The 15,356-nt window shown below is 40.6% G+C and overlaps 1 pseudogene; it reads right to left on the reverse strand.

Annotated features, from left to right (window-relative positions):
* Positions 1 to 9,531: 9,531 nt before the first annotated feature.
* Positions 9,532 to 13,840, reverse strand: LOC109678446 (uridine phosphorylase 1-like; annotated as a pseudogene).
* Positions 13,841 to 15,356: the final 1,516 nt, after the last annotated feature.

The following is a 15,356-nucleotide window of genomic DNA, read 5'->3' on the forward strand; positions in this document are numbered from 1 at the left end:
TAATTCTATTTGTTGGCCTATTCTGTGCTACATGTAAAATATTCAGCAATTGCTTGCATGAGAAACTTATGTAGGGATAGTCAGGAAAAGGTTAAATGTATCTTTATTTTTTCTATAATTCTGTGTAACTCCTTATCACAAATTCAATACTGAAAACAACAAAAGGTCTTAACTCAACATCTTGTGGATCAGGAATTGAGGGAAAGGCTATCAGTGTTCCCTGCACAGCCTCCTACAGGTGGCAATGCAGGTTCCCACCTGGGCTGCGAATCTCACAAGAGGCTTTGGATGATATGTCTCTGACCTTCTGTTTCCACATCATGATGTCTATTTCATCTTGCAAGTCACCTCAAATCTCTGAAACTTTCCTTCTTCAATGCTCATAGGAAATGAGCTTGGAGTTCTGATCTGTGCCACTGGTCCAGCCCTGTACCCACAACCCTATGAGAGTCTGTAATTCAGGAGCTGGGTGCTGGTGGCTCATGCCAGTAAGGAGGCGCTATCTGGTGGTTTGTGGTTCAAAGCCAGCCCAGGAAAAGAGTTAAAGGGACCCAAACTCACAAATAAAAAATGTCAAATAAAAGGGCAGTTGGAGTGGCTCATGGTGTAGGCCCTGATGTAAAACCCAAGTACGACCAAAAAAATAGATGGAGAGGTTTGAGGACTACAAGTCTAGGCACCAAAAGTTTATGTGGATCTTAAGAGAGATGGTGGATCTTCTGTATAAAAGTGTCAGGTGTTAGTGTCTCATTGGTAAATCCCAGGATGAGCAAAATATCCTTGAATTCTCCTACTGAGTGAGCACTTCATTCTACACAAATTGAGGAGGTAAGAAATTAAAGATGAAAGACAAAATCAGGGCAAGGAATCCCTACATCATTTTGGATGTTATGAAAATGTAGGTTAACAGATATGTTTGAAAAAGCTGATTCACATTGGTTGTTAGAGATGAAAATGTGTGTACAGCTTGTCATGTTTATAAGTATTTTATTGGTGCTGAAAGAAAATTAATATCACAGTAAATAATGTTAAGAAATAAAACAAAGGCAAGTCAAGTAACTCATTTACCACATCCATTGCTGTTGAGATCATTAGATTCACAAAATTAAATCTCATGTAGGTCACAGGGTAAGTTGCACATGACAGGGATTAAGTAGAGTCCACTGAAAAATTGTCCTTTAGACACCAAGCACAGATTCATTTTTAATTACTTTATAGTTTAATATGTGCACAGGTGTGCCAATCCTATTGCTTGTAAAATTAACTAGGAGGAGACTCTTCATGTCACAACATACTAAACTCCATTTTAAGTACAATTTATGATTAAATACTCTAAACCCTCAGTGTCTGCATGTCTGTCCACAGCACTATCTGGCCATCCCTTACTCAAACCCTCAGTTTTCAGAGTACAGGCCAGTAGGGGACATGCAAATCCAATGCAAACTAGAAATAAGGGAAATCAGCCCACCAGGGATAGTCAGCTTTAGCATCAACAGGAAACTGCTTTGAGGTGAGAGACAGAGAAAACAGATGGTTGGGGCCACTGTTGATATTGATTAAGCTTTTCTGTTCTGTACCCAGGGTACTCAGAATGTTTCTTGCCTTTCTGCCCAGTGGACCTGACTCTCCACACACACTTCCTTAGAAATAAGTTGCATATCATATTTGGTATGGCAATGTTGCACACCCTGGAATTTAGACTTCACATAGTTGGAAGTAAGAGTTTACAGTAGTTAAGCCACTTAGATTTTTTCAGAGATAAATTTTATTAATTATAAATTTTATGTAATATATATACATATATATATTTCATAAAGTATAAATTTTACTGCCATTAAAAGAAAATTAAATAATGTTTACAGTGTGTTAGAAAGGGAAAAAACACAAGTTCAATGCATACACAGGTGTGTCACTGCTAATTCCTGTGAATTTGTTTTGGTGCAAAACAATACCTATGGTACTATATTAAATTCCATTTTAACTACAACTTCAGGATGCATCATCTACACACTCAGTATCTGTGTGTCTGCTCCCAGAAGTCTCTTGAGAGCAATTATTGCCTAGGTTCCATACAAGGTGAGGTGATTAAGCAGAAAGAGCCTGTGCCCTCTGAACACAACCACTCAGTCCAGCAATCCCTTCAAAATTACTGCTGCAGGAGGTCAATCTTCCATGCCAGGAGGCGTCTCACTCCAAATCACTCACCTCAAAGGAAGAAAAGACCTCTAGATGCTCATAGAGGACACTCAGTGGCACATGGGAACCATGACACTCAGGCATCTCAGGGCTGGGAGGTCTGGTGTTAGGAGGGCTTGTCTTCTCAGGAGTTTGGGTTGACAGAGCTGTCACCAATGTGGAGCTAAACTTATCACTGTACAGTCCCTTGAAGACCATTCTCAGGGGTTGGCATGGAACATGGCTTGACAGTGGGTTGTTGGACTCTGTGCAAGACACGATAGAATCCATCTGAGCTTGGTTATTTGGAGCCTGTAGGTCATCACTGTGTCCCTGTGCTGATATTTTCTCAGTCTCTGGAGATGGTACTTTCAAACCACCTCTATTTTCATTTGGCATAGAAGGCATATCCTGGAGATGTTTCAAGCCAGCTTTTCCAGTGCTCTCCTGGGTGATATAAGTGGGTTTGAGTCTTGTTTTCTTTGAGGGATTCTAGTCACTCTGCACAGGAACATGAGCAGGTCTCTTGTTTGATGCTCTAAAGCTGATTTGGGACTTCTGGACATATCTATGAGCTGCAACTTGCAAGCAGGACTGCTTATTTACATCAGTTGACCATGTTGGTGCCAGAAATTTGAGCATCTGGTCAATGCTGCCTTGTGAAGGCAACCTCGTGAATACTGGGGGAGCCATCCTCTGGACTTCTTTGTGTCTTATTCATAAGTGGGGCCCTGTCTTTTTTTTTTCTTTTACTATTCATATGTGCATACAAGGCTTGGGTCATTTCTCCCCCCTGCCCCCACCCCCTCCCTTACCACCCACTTGCTCCCTCCCTCTTCCCCCCACCCCCTCAATACCCAGCAGAAACTATTTTGCCCTTATTTCTAATTTTGTTGTAGAGAGAGTATAAGCAATAATAGGAAGGAACAAAGGTTTTTGCTGGTTGAGATAAGGATAGCTATACAGGGCATTGACTCACATTGATTTCCTGTGCATGTGTGTTACCTTCTAGGTTAATTCTTTTTGATCTAACCTTTTCTCTAGTTTCTGAGTTTCTAACTTTTCTCTAGTTGACAAGAGTTTTTTAATGACAGACTGGTGATGTCAGTGAGAACTAAACTCTGACCTTCATTTTGCACAGGAGAAAAGACTGTAAATTCTGGTCCTTTGATGGGTTACAACTAAGGGCCCATGGATCCCATTTCAGATATGTTGATAGTTGGTTGGCAATGGATGTTGCCAAAGAAACATCCATTCCTACTTCTAGAGCAGAATTTTGGTCTGTTTCGTTGCTATGGGAAAGATAGACATGTCAGTTATACATTGGTATTTGCTCAACATAAAATTTCAGGAAAGTCCAGCAAGTAAGACAGGGAGGATATAACAGTAATATTAACTATGAAACAATGGTAAGTTGTCATGTTAGACATGAAAGAAGCAGAGTGTGGTGTCCACACATGTAGACCCCTTTTAAAAGTAGGCTGACTAGTAATCATGGGGAGTTCCAGCCAGCCTGTTATATTACATTGTATTTTATGCCATACTGAGAAAGGTAATTTTTCTAAATTAATTATTGTTCTGTTTAATAAAAAGCACTTTCTTGTCCACTTCTGGGGATCTAATTGGATAATGCTGATTAAGAGTAGTAACATGACTAATGAGATTTTATTTTCCTGAAATGTTATATTCTTACATGTAAGTGTCTAAGATTTTGAGGCATTAGATGAAATTACTTCACATGTTCTCACTTGCACATCATTGAAGACAGAAGTAATTATACACATGTAAAGTAAAGCAAAGCAAAGTGTAGCCCTGCTAAGTATACAAACTGACCTTTTATTAGTCAGATGGGGACCTGGAGTATAACATTTATTCACAGAGGAAATGGAAGATGGCAAACAGAAGACAAAACACCAGGTACACCAGGGAGAGACTCACCCTCAAGTCATCAAGGACTCTCACTTTTGTCCAATTGTACATCTGCCTCCCTTGGCGAATTCTAGGAAATTTCTGAACCAGGGCCTTCCTCTGCTGCTCCTTTTGCCTGAGGATGAAACAATGTTAAGTGGCTATGCCCTGATTATGCATGACATGGACAGTAATGTTTCTGGGTTCCATGCCATTGAGTGTTTCTTTTGACTGATGCAGGGCATCAGCAGGACCTGTACTGAGTCTGCTCCCTCCCTCATGGGACAGCCTCCCCATAATTTCTGACAGTTGTCTTATTTCTCAAGTTAAGTTTCAAGCAGATTCCACTCTTTTGTGTCATGTTCCTAGACCTCTGCCACTTACTGGTTCAATGTAGACTTATCTCTGTGGTACTGAAGGCCAGGCAGATCTGGTCTATTTGATTGAATAGTCTCTATTATCTAATTTGCCTGGGTAGAGCTTTATAAGTGGGAGAGGCATGTACAGACACCATCTCCTTAGCCTTAGTGCCTGAAGTTTAGTTTACAACTGCCCCATTTCTCACCCCAATCCCTGCTTCTAATCTCTATCAGCCTGTTGTAAGGCCCCTGCCTTCTGACAATATGGGGGCTGGCTTCCATGTTCTGGTTCTCTTTCTGCTTCTTTGTGTTCATGGGCAGTGAAACAGGGCCCCTACTCAGCACTTGATGGGACACCTCCTGCTTCTAGCAGTGTGCCCAAAGGCTCCACACTCCTTGCATTTCACCTGTAGGTGGAGAAGGAGAGCTACTGTTTGAAAAAATTTCCAGAGAACTCTCAAATAACAATAAAAGAAGAGATTTTTATGTCTTACTTTTATATTCTCTTCAGACAAATTCCAGTCATATTTGGTGTATTTACTCCTAAATTATTAAATGATAACATTTTCTGCCCAATGACCTTGTTAGCAAGGATATAGAAAGGGAGTTTACAGCATAAAAATTAGATAATACTCTAAAGCTAACCAATAGGGCAAAATGCTCTTAAATAGGACCCTCCAAAGCAGGAGAATTTGCTCCTCAGAGTCTCTTTATAGTTCTGTTTCCCCATGAGGAGGTTCCAAGCAGGAAAATTGGACATGAGAAGTAGGAATTGATTAAAGAGACAATCACCTATTACCAAACACAGGCTGTGTGATTTATGGAGCCCCCTGGTTTCAGAGACACCCAAGCCTCCACTTAGACTCAGATCTTCCTCTTCTGGTGTGCAAACTCTAGGCCTGTCTGGTCCCCTCTGCTGCTTCATCCCATTCATAGCTGGAGAGAATCTTTGAGACTCACTGGTAGGGAAAATTCCTGCCACCTTCCCTGTCTCCTTGCTGTATCCTTAGCAATCCTCAGTTTGTGATTTTACATTTCCTGAATTACGAGAAAAAAAATGTGCTGAACAAATTAAATGAACAATGAAATAATGCAAGCTTTCAGTTAACATTGCAAAATCTCCAGGTTCCATACAAGCTCATTACTATCCTAGAAAAAATCATACCATTCTAGAATATTTCCTTAAAATCTGAACCATCATGGCTAAGAATGGTTGCTTTTCTGAGTCTACCTTCAAGAAAATACTACTGAAGTTGAAATGATGACTTCTTTACTTTCAGTACTGTGGTGGAACTGCAGACCTTGTGTACATTAAGCAAGAGCTGTACAAATGAACTTTTCTACTCCCTTTTTATTTTTGTCATTTTCTGCTTGTTTGTTTTCATAGAGGGTCTCAACTATGAACCACAATTTTTTTTTGTGCAGTCACTATATAGCACAGGTGTATCTGTCCCTCTCTCCTCCACCTGCCACAAATTCCTTTGAGCGGGGATTTCATCTTTGCACTATCAAGCATAAAGAAAATAATTTTTGCCTAAGACCCAAATATGCATTTCTCCATATTTTTTCCAGTGTAGTAATTTCTGAACAACAATCTGACCAACAAGTGGGAAATAGAATCAAACCTGAAATTCAGTTGCCTTCCCTTTTAATGTCAGAAAGTTTCCACACAGATGGATCTAGAACAACAGCCCTAGGACTGATGCAACTTCCAGGACACTGGAGGAAGGAAAGTGAGGAAATGTGGCTGCCAAAACCATGTATGTAGATGCCAAGGTCAGGTGATTTCACACATCACGTAATCCAATGATTTTAACCCAATCACAATGAATCGCATAATCTCTCAGAAGGACAGTTCAGGGACTGATTGCTAACCACTTATAACCATTTGAGGAAATTTAAATCTACTTCCAATCTTTCCTAATACACGTTTATTGAAAGAGAAAAACAATAGAATTAATTTTTTAAAAACACACACTTAAATACTAATATATGCATAATACAATACACATATCTCTCAAGGAGATCAAATACTAAATGCCAGTTTATCCATAAGTTGTTCAGACCAAAACAAAAGCATAGATTAAAGAGTATGAAATTTCTCAGGATAAAAATTATTTTCACATATTCCTGAAGATAAAGATACCTGGGTCAGGGTTTGGAGGTGTAGATCAAGAAAAATAGTGGAATGAAGCCCTGAGATGAAACTCCATTTGTGCAAAAGAAAACCCAAGATAAATGATCACGTAGAATATATTTTGAAATCATTGATGCACTAGGGAATAATATATACCCAAGCACTGTTTTTGCTTTTGAGTTAATGACACATAATAATTATATATATTCATGGGGTTGATGATTCCATACATGTATTTAATATCCATTGGGCAAAAGATATCTGGATTATTAGCCTTTCCACCTCAAAGATTTACACTTTCATTGTGGTAATGATATTGAAGATCCTTTCTTGTTTTTGTTCTGAAATATACAATATATATATGATGATTTAGTGCCAGGATCCCAGATGGAATTGGAGACCACTACACTCAATGAAATAAATCAAGCACCAAGACTGTTTTCATTCTTGTAAAGGATTTCCTTAGCCCTTTGATTCAGTGCCCAGGTGCTTCCATGTGAAGTCCAGGAGCAGAATCAATGATGTCTGCCCACTGAAGTGGAGAAGGGATCTATGACTTGTTGTTGGCTGTGTATAATTGCACGAAGCATCTTGCTTGTGTGATGTTTCAGATTATTGGCTTAAGGGTGAAAATGAATTTAAAAGTTGGATAAATTTTCATGGTCTGAGCCACAGAGAGATTGCTGGGAAAGTCATAATCTTTCTACTCATTTCCTTCATAAGGGAGTCTAGTGTCAATGAGAGATGCTCCATGGACAGGGGACACTCTGTAGGTATCCAGCTCAGTTTCGGGTGAGAATCACTAGAAGTCACCACTGCCATGTCTTTCTGCTATTGGTAGTTTGCAGAGATTCCCTTCTGATCCCCATGCAGAGTTCTCTTTGGAGTATAGTTCTGCTCTCTTTTGGTCACTGGCTGGGTTTCCCCTGTCCCTTGAAGCCTCCATGCCAAAGTCCTCTGTTGTATCTTCCTTCTATCCTGAATCCTCGTGGACCTTATCCTGCTGCTCCTCTGGCTTCTCCTTCACAGTCATTCTCAGGAAGACCTCTGACAATGCACACATGGGAGATCACCAGCAACTGCCCTGTTCTGATTCCCGTACAACTCACTGTTCTTGCCGGGTCTGTTCACCTTCCTGGTGCTGAACTGAAGGAGTAGCAAGCCAAGCAAGAATATAGAGTAAGAGAGTGGTTGTGTGGGGAGCCAGTAGCTGGGACTTCTTCACTTGCCCCATTGAATATCCTCATGTCTTTGGGAGGGATTCTGCTGCCTATCTGTATGTCCAAGACCCTGCATTGCACCTCTCTAACTTCCCAAGCCTTACCTCTTATTCTTTGAACACCTCTGAGTATTTTCATTTGTATGGAGCACACAGAACATGCAATAGGAAACCATGGAGCCACAATAAAGTAAAGGGAGTCTGGTGGTTTCTCTTTCCATTTTATTGAGCATCTCACCAGACTCACATGGAAAAAGCTTGAGCAAACATGTGTGACACTTTTTCCACATGATCTATTATTTGACCTTTTCTGTGATACATATAAAATATTCAGCCATTGTTTGGATGAGATAATTATGCAGGGAGAGTCAGGAAAAAGTTAAATACATCTTTAATTTTTCCATAATTCTGTGTAAAACCTTAACACCAATTCAATACTGAAAACAACAAAAGGCTTTAATTCAAATATCTTGAGATTCAACAATTGAAGGAAGGGCTGCCAGTGTTCACTGCACAGCCTTCTACATGTGGCAATGCATGTGCTCACCTGGGCTGTGAATCTCTGAAGAGGCTCTTGGGGCATTGAGTTTCTTAGGATGATATGTCTCTGACCTGTTTCCACAACATGATGACTATTTGCTCTTGCAAGTCATTTCAAATCTCTGAAACTTTACTTCTTCAAGGCTTATAGGAATCTATCTTGGAGTTCTGATCTGTGCCTTGAGTCTTCTTTTCATTATCTGCATTTTATGAGGAGCAAATGATTTGATGTAAATATTCTTGACAGCTGGAATGGTAAAACACAGTGAAAGGCACAGTGTGTGGGATAGAATTTAAGAAAAGGAACTTGCCCTATCTATATTCACCTCTTGCCTTTGCATCCAAAAGAAATTTCCCAGCAAGTTGGGCACTGGGTCTCATGCCTGTGGACCCAGTTACTCAGGAGGTGGAGACTGAGTAGATCAGAGCTAAAAGTTCATCCAGGTTTAAAATAAATAGAGAACCTATCTGAAAAATCATTAAAATAACAAGGGCCAAAGTCATAGTTCACATTATAGAGTATCTGCTGGGCAAGTGAGTACAAACTCCAGTCTGGCAAGAAGAAAGAAAGAAAGGGAAGGAAGGAAGGAAGGAAAGAAAGAGAGAGAAAGAAAGTAAAAAAGTAAAAGAAGAAAATGAAACAATGAGAAAGAAAGAAAGGAAGGGAGGGAGAGAATCTCAGGGTCACTTCCAATTGCCTTAAAGAGCACATATATGCTGAGTAAATGAGATACAGGGAGTTTTGGAAACTGGAGCTGGAATTGAAACCTGGCTTGGAACAAGGCACAAATTAGTCATACTTGGAAGGCCAAAGCGTGATGAAAGTCAAACTCTTGGTAGTACTGGGAAAATCTCATTGGCCAGCAAGCCAAGATCTAAGCTGAATTAATCTCTTTATCTCTCCCTGTCTCTCTGCTCTCTCTCCTTTCCACCACCCTTCCTTTTTTCCTTCCTTTCTCCTTCCTGTTCTGCAAGGACAGTAAAGATCCTGCATATTGTCAAGTGACAATAAAAGCACATTGTACATAGGGGCACAGCAATGCCACCTTGGCCAGAAACTGGCTTGTAAGATATGGTACATAAAGTTCAGACACCAGAAGACAACAAAAAAAGTACTGGAGTGCCCCAGGAAGAGGAAACATGGCAAGACTCCAGGAAGGCCCAGCAGAGCAGAGATGAAGAAGGAATGGTACCTAGGTCATCATGTGCCACAGGACAGCAAAGACTGAAGTTTCCATCCTGATATTTCAGATGCCTGCTGCATGAGTGGCTTGCAGATAGTTCTTCTCCTTGTAGAAACAGAGGGTGCCATCTAGATGGCCTCTCCCTGCAGCACAGACATATGAGAACCACCTGCATGCTGTCAGCTCCTATTGTATTCTGGTGACCTCAGGATAAGAGACAGTGGAGGCCCACCCAGGATCTTCCTGATCTCACAAGTGTACATCTAATCATTACAGCTTCCATGGAAATGCTGAAACTGGGGGCAGAGTTCCCATATGGCCAAAGCATCCCTGAAAGCAGCTCACCATCAGAAGGTGGGCTAGGGGACAGAAAGGGCTTCCCCTAACCAGACGTGCCCTCCCATCATCTCACCCTCATAAAAGTCCAACGTGTACATAGTACTTCCCATGACAGTGGTGAACTCGCTCAAGTCTGCAGAGCACCACATAAGTGCCTGCACCATCTCCTCTTCCAGGTCTGCACTCTGAACCACCTGCTTCCCCTGGAGCTGCTGCTCAAGCTCTGGTTTGAAGCAGGTGCCCACTGCCTGCATTGTGATGACCACTGAGCCATGCTCAAGACTTGAATAAGAAGCAGACATCACAGCAGAGGAGGAGGATGGCGCAGCACACAGCATCCTTGCTCCAAAGGAGAAGCTTAGATGATTACGCATTTACATATAACTTTGTGAAAAAAACAAGTGAAAGTGTAGAGAACATTGATAGTTCCAGGATCTCTGCATCTTGTGAAATGTTGGAGTCTTCCAGGTTTTTCTGTGTTGCCCATTGTTTTACTCCATCATATAGGTCATCAAGATAATGTTGGAATTATAACCATGCACAGAAATTTTATATCAGTCTGTTAGAAGATTTGGCATTTAAACCAAGTCCCTTTTCTAAGTCAGAAAAATGAAATTATGGAATTACCCAAACTCCACTAGAGGTCAGGTCTAGACATTGGGAAACAATTCCAATTGTGCCTGGCAGTCACTATTAACATCTAGGCTAAACTTGCCCCACAGTGGATGCAAGCTCTTTCCTTGAGGTCAGTCTCCTTCCTGAGAAAAATTTATTCTAGAATCCAGAATCTGGATTACAGATTTATTCTGGAATCTGGAAGACTGGCATGAAGTTATGACATTAGAATGAAGAACATCTTCTTTAAAACAAGTCAACTAAGATTTTTCATAATGGTATTGTTTAAACAAGGTAGATTACCATGAAAACCCATGTTGAAATGTAAGAGATAGGACAATGTGGGGCCTATAAGAAGTCACTAGGGATCTGTCCTCATGAATAGATTAATCCATTCACTGAGAGTAATGGCAGCAAATGAAGGAGAGGAGAGAGGCAGAGGAGAAGGGGGAATGGAAAAGATTAAATAGGAAATCAAGAAAGTACAAAGGCACAAAGTGTGCAGCACAGATGAATTCACTTGTGCCTGTGCAAGGACTGGCAGCTTTCTGTTACCAATCTCTGGAGTTCCCACTTTGAGGATGCCATCCACAAAATGTAACCAAACAAGCTTCCTCTCCCATTTCCTGTTAATAAGCTCTCCTTGAAGAGAATCAAGCTGGAGCTACAAGCACCTCTGAACCCTCATCCACTCACAGGGCAAGAGCCACCTCCACAGCCCTTACCTGTCCCACCAGAAGTGCTGATGAAGATGATGGTGATGTTGGAGCACCTGGCATGGTACAGCAGTTTGAAGAGTTCATGTAACATGATGGTGATGGAAAGAATGCCCATACCATGCTGGAATCAAGAGAGAAATGCCAACAGCTGAGCCCAGAGTTGTATCTTTGTCAACACAGAAGTCTTTCTCAGCTTGGCAAGGGGGCACATACCTGTAATCCCAGCATTTGGGAGGCAGAAGCAGGAGGATTATGAATTCAAGGCCAGTCTGGGATTTAAAGTGAGACTCTCTCTCTCTCTCTCTCTCTCTCTCTCTCTCTCTCTCTCTCTCTCTCTCTCACACACACACACACACACACACAAATAACCACAAAATGAAAACCAAAAGAAGTCCCACCTTATCAAAGGATTGGTTTTGTGCAGTCTTAGCTGCCCACAGTCAACAAGAAGGATCAGAACAGTGTGCTGAGATATATTCAGAGACAGAAAGAGATTAAGATGGAGAGGGAAATCACATTCACCTAACTTTATTACTGTGCATTTTTATAATTATTCTATCTTATTATTAGTTTTTGTTGTTTATCTCTTCCTGTGTCCAGTTTGTACATTAAAATGTATCAAGGGTATGCATCAATAGATTGGGTTTGTACTCTCCTGGGTGTCAGGTATCCACTGGGGGGCTTGAAGCATAACCTCCCCATGGTTTTGTGTTACTACTGTATTCTGGTTTATGTTTCATGTCATGTGCATAACATGAACATATGAGCATAACAAGCTCATAGTGATGGTAATAGAAGAGCTTTAAAATATAGATTTAAACATGATCACCACTCTAGGAAAATTAGGGTACACATACCTGTCATACATATGACTTCATTTCACCTGCAAGATCTTGCAAAAATGTAGCAGTGGAGGAACCAGAAGTTCAGCAGGAAAGTGGCAGCCGTTATTGCTGGAAAACAAACATCTCCTTCTGTCATTTGAAGCCCCAAATAAATGCAGACTTTAATCTCCCTGCTTCATTTTTACTTCTTCATTTTTCTCCCTATCTTCTCTGTTTCAGTAAAACTAGTTAGCTGGCAGGACCCTCAATCACTCACACCATTAAATCTGTACTTCTGCCATTTCCTTCTCTAGGGTTCTCTACATGTACCCTCTCCCACTCTCAAAGTCCCTCCCAATGTGATTTCTTCTACAATGCCTTATGTGACATGCCCTGGGCATCCTCCACATGCTTTGGCAGACCCCCATAGGAAATGGACCCTTTAAGAATTTGTCACAGTGTCTCTTATATAAGAATTAATATAGAATTTTTAAACCTATTGAAATCACTATAAAGAGGGGACTTAGGTAAAAAGGAGAAAAATAGAGTTGACGAAGCAATTCAGGTTATAACACATATATGCATGGGAATGTCACAAGGAAATTCCCTGTGTAGCTCTCTTACACAAACATAAATGCTATTTTTTTCTTTTACAAAATCGGAAAGCAGGAGGGCAGAATAGGTTCTTGGATGGGAGTCAGTACCAGTGGGAGAGGGAGGAGGTGGGGAAATGGTGTAGGAGTGTGACTATGGTACAAATGCTGTGTACACATGTATGCAAATGGAAAAATAAAACCTGCTGAAACTATTCCAGGAATGGGAGAGAAGGAATAAAGGAGAATGATAGAAGGGGTGAATTCAATTATGATATATTGCAAGAACATTTGTAAATGCCACAATGTAACCCCAGCACAACAATAAAAAAAGAAATTTCAAATCAACAGTACTGGTGAAAAAAGAAAAAGAATTTGTAACAGTGTCTTTGACACAGGAAATACTTCCTTAGACTATAACTAAATGATGTCATGGCTGCCATTTGCATGCTAGATGCTGGACACTGATTGGTACCTGCTGAGGATCCCAGAGAGGATTCCTTGCTAACAAGGTAACTTTTCATCTATATTGCTACTGACCAAGGAAATCAAAGCTGAAAATGTGGGCTGGTGGAGTGGCTCAAACTAGGAAGCATGAGGCACTGAGTTCAAAACCCAGCACTGCCAAAAAAAAAAGGACACTCTTTGGTAGAACATTAAAGAGTTTTCCGTGCTCAGTCTCATTGCCAGGTCAAGATTTATCCAACTCAAGATTTCTGCTGAAGTGTGTCACTCACTGTGCTGTGGCAGAATGGAGTGGTCCTGTAACTCTTCTTATACTGTGGTACAGACAGACAGGCCCTCCAGGGTCTTCTTCCATAAAACTCAGCTCCCTTACTGCCTGCCCCTGCCACATACACCCTCTGTGGATAGATATATTTGCTAGGATTTGCATTTGTGAAATTAGGAGCCCAGGAGGCTGATCCTCAAGGCATGAACTTAGATACCATTTATCCCCCTTCCAACTGCTGATAGCTCACCTTTCTCCCAGCCAATTACAGCAAGCAATTTTTGTGGTACTAGATGTCTATTTGTAGAGGGGCAGGTGCAGGGCTGGAAGAGCCTAGAGACCCAGCACAAGGAATTGGTAAATACCCATGCTCACATTCAGCACTGGTCCAACTATATACAGGGCATAGAGGTCAGTACCTGCACAGATGTTGGGATACACTTCCCCTGGACTTTCAAGGCCCAGCTCTACAGCCACATACTTGAAGAAGGTGTTCATCTGAGGGGAAATTCTACTAACACACCCAAACTGTAATAAGAAAGCAAGGATGTTCTGAGCACATATGTTCTTTTTCAAAAAAGTAAATAAACAAATCAATGATACAATTTTAAGGAATCTGTCTGAAGATAAAGAAATGATTTATAACTCTTTAAACATGAAAAAAAGGTGGAACCAGTGGTGGGGAAGTGGCAGAAGGTGGTAGATGGGTGAATATGGTGCAAATACTGTGAATGCATGTATGCAAATGCAAAAATGAGACCTGATGAAACTGTTCCAGGAATGGGAAGAGGGAGGATAAAGGATGTGGTAGAGAGGATGAATCCAAGTATGTTATTTTTGATAAATTGTAAGAACTTTTTCCAATGACACAATGTACCCCCACCCAGGAAAGCAATAGAAAAAGTGAAAAAGAAAAGAGGAAACTCATAATAAAAATAAATAAACATGAAATTTCCATACATGTAATAAACATCATTTAGATGAACCTTTATTTTTCCTTTTTCTTTATGATGAACCTTAATGAGATCAATGGAAATTTAATACGATCACATGAAAGATTGTCCCACAAGTTGAACTACTATGGCACCAAAGAATAGTACTACCCAGGGCTCATGGGACAGTGCTCTGTCATTAAATTATGACCACACAAAGTAGTTTTGGATTCTAGGTTTTATTTTAGTTTTCATTTTCATATGTTAACTTACCTATAAACAACAGGGTTAGTCATGTCCAGATTCCTATATTAGAATGAGGGTAACTATGTCTGTCAGGAATTAGCTATATACTTGAAAATAGCAAGTAGAGAACTGTGAATATGCTCAACACAAAGTAATGCTAAATGTCTGCACGATGGATGTGCTAAATACCCTTATAAAATTATTTCACATTGTATGCACAGGTTGAAATGTCACACCATACCATATAATAGCGTATGGTTGTAATGTGTCAGTTATAAACAAATGTTAAGCCAGTTACTGGTGGCTCATGCCTGTAATCCTAGTTACTAAGTAGGCAGAGATCAGGATGATCATGGTTCAAAGCCAGCTTGGGCAATAGTTCACAAGACCCTATCTTGAAAAAACTGTTCACACACACACACAAAAATGTTAAAAGATTTTTTTTAATGTCTATATTATGACCTTGGAACACAATTGTTTTTCTGAGGGGTAGCAATGGCAGATTCTGAGAGCTTCCTGTTCCACCCTTCCTTTTTACTGGACTGTGTTAGACATTTGGCACTTTGCCTTGCTGTGGTATTTTCTCTTCACAATGGCAGTGGTGTGTGTCATCCTCCTGGACCAGCTGTAGGGGGACCAGATCAGCAGTTCATATGAGTTGCTGGCTGAATACCAACAGTGGCCACAGCATCTGGTGAGATACTTCATCAAGAAATGCCTTGGGAAATCTTGAGTTCTGGCTCTGTGTACCCATGGGACAAGATGGTGTAAAAATGGTCAATAAAACTGCTGTCCAAAAACCTCCTTTTATTTGACTTGAAGCACATTTTGCATAA

Source organism: Castor canadensis, chromosome 2 (assembly GCF_047511655.1).
Source record: "Castor canadensis chromosome 2, mCasCan1.hap1v2, whole genome shotgun sequence".
Lineage (NCBI taxonomy): Eukaryota > Metazoa > Chordata > Mammalia > Rodentia > Castoridae > Castor > Castor canadensis.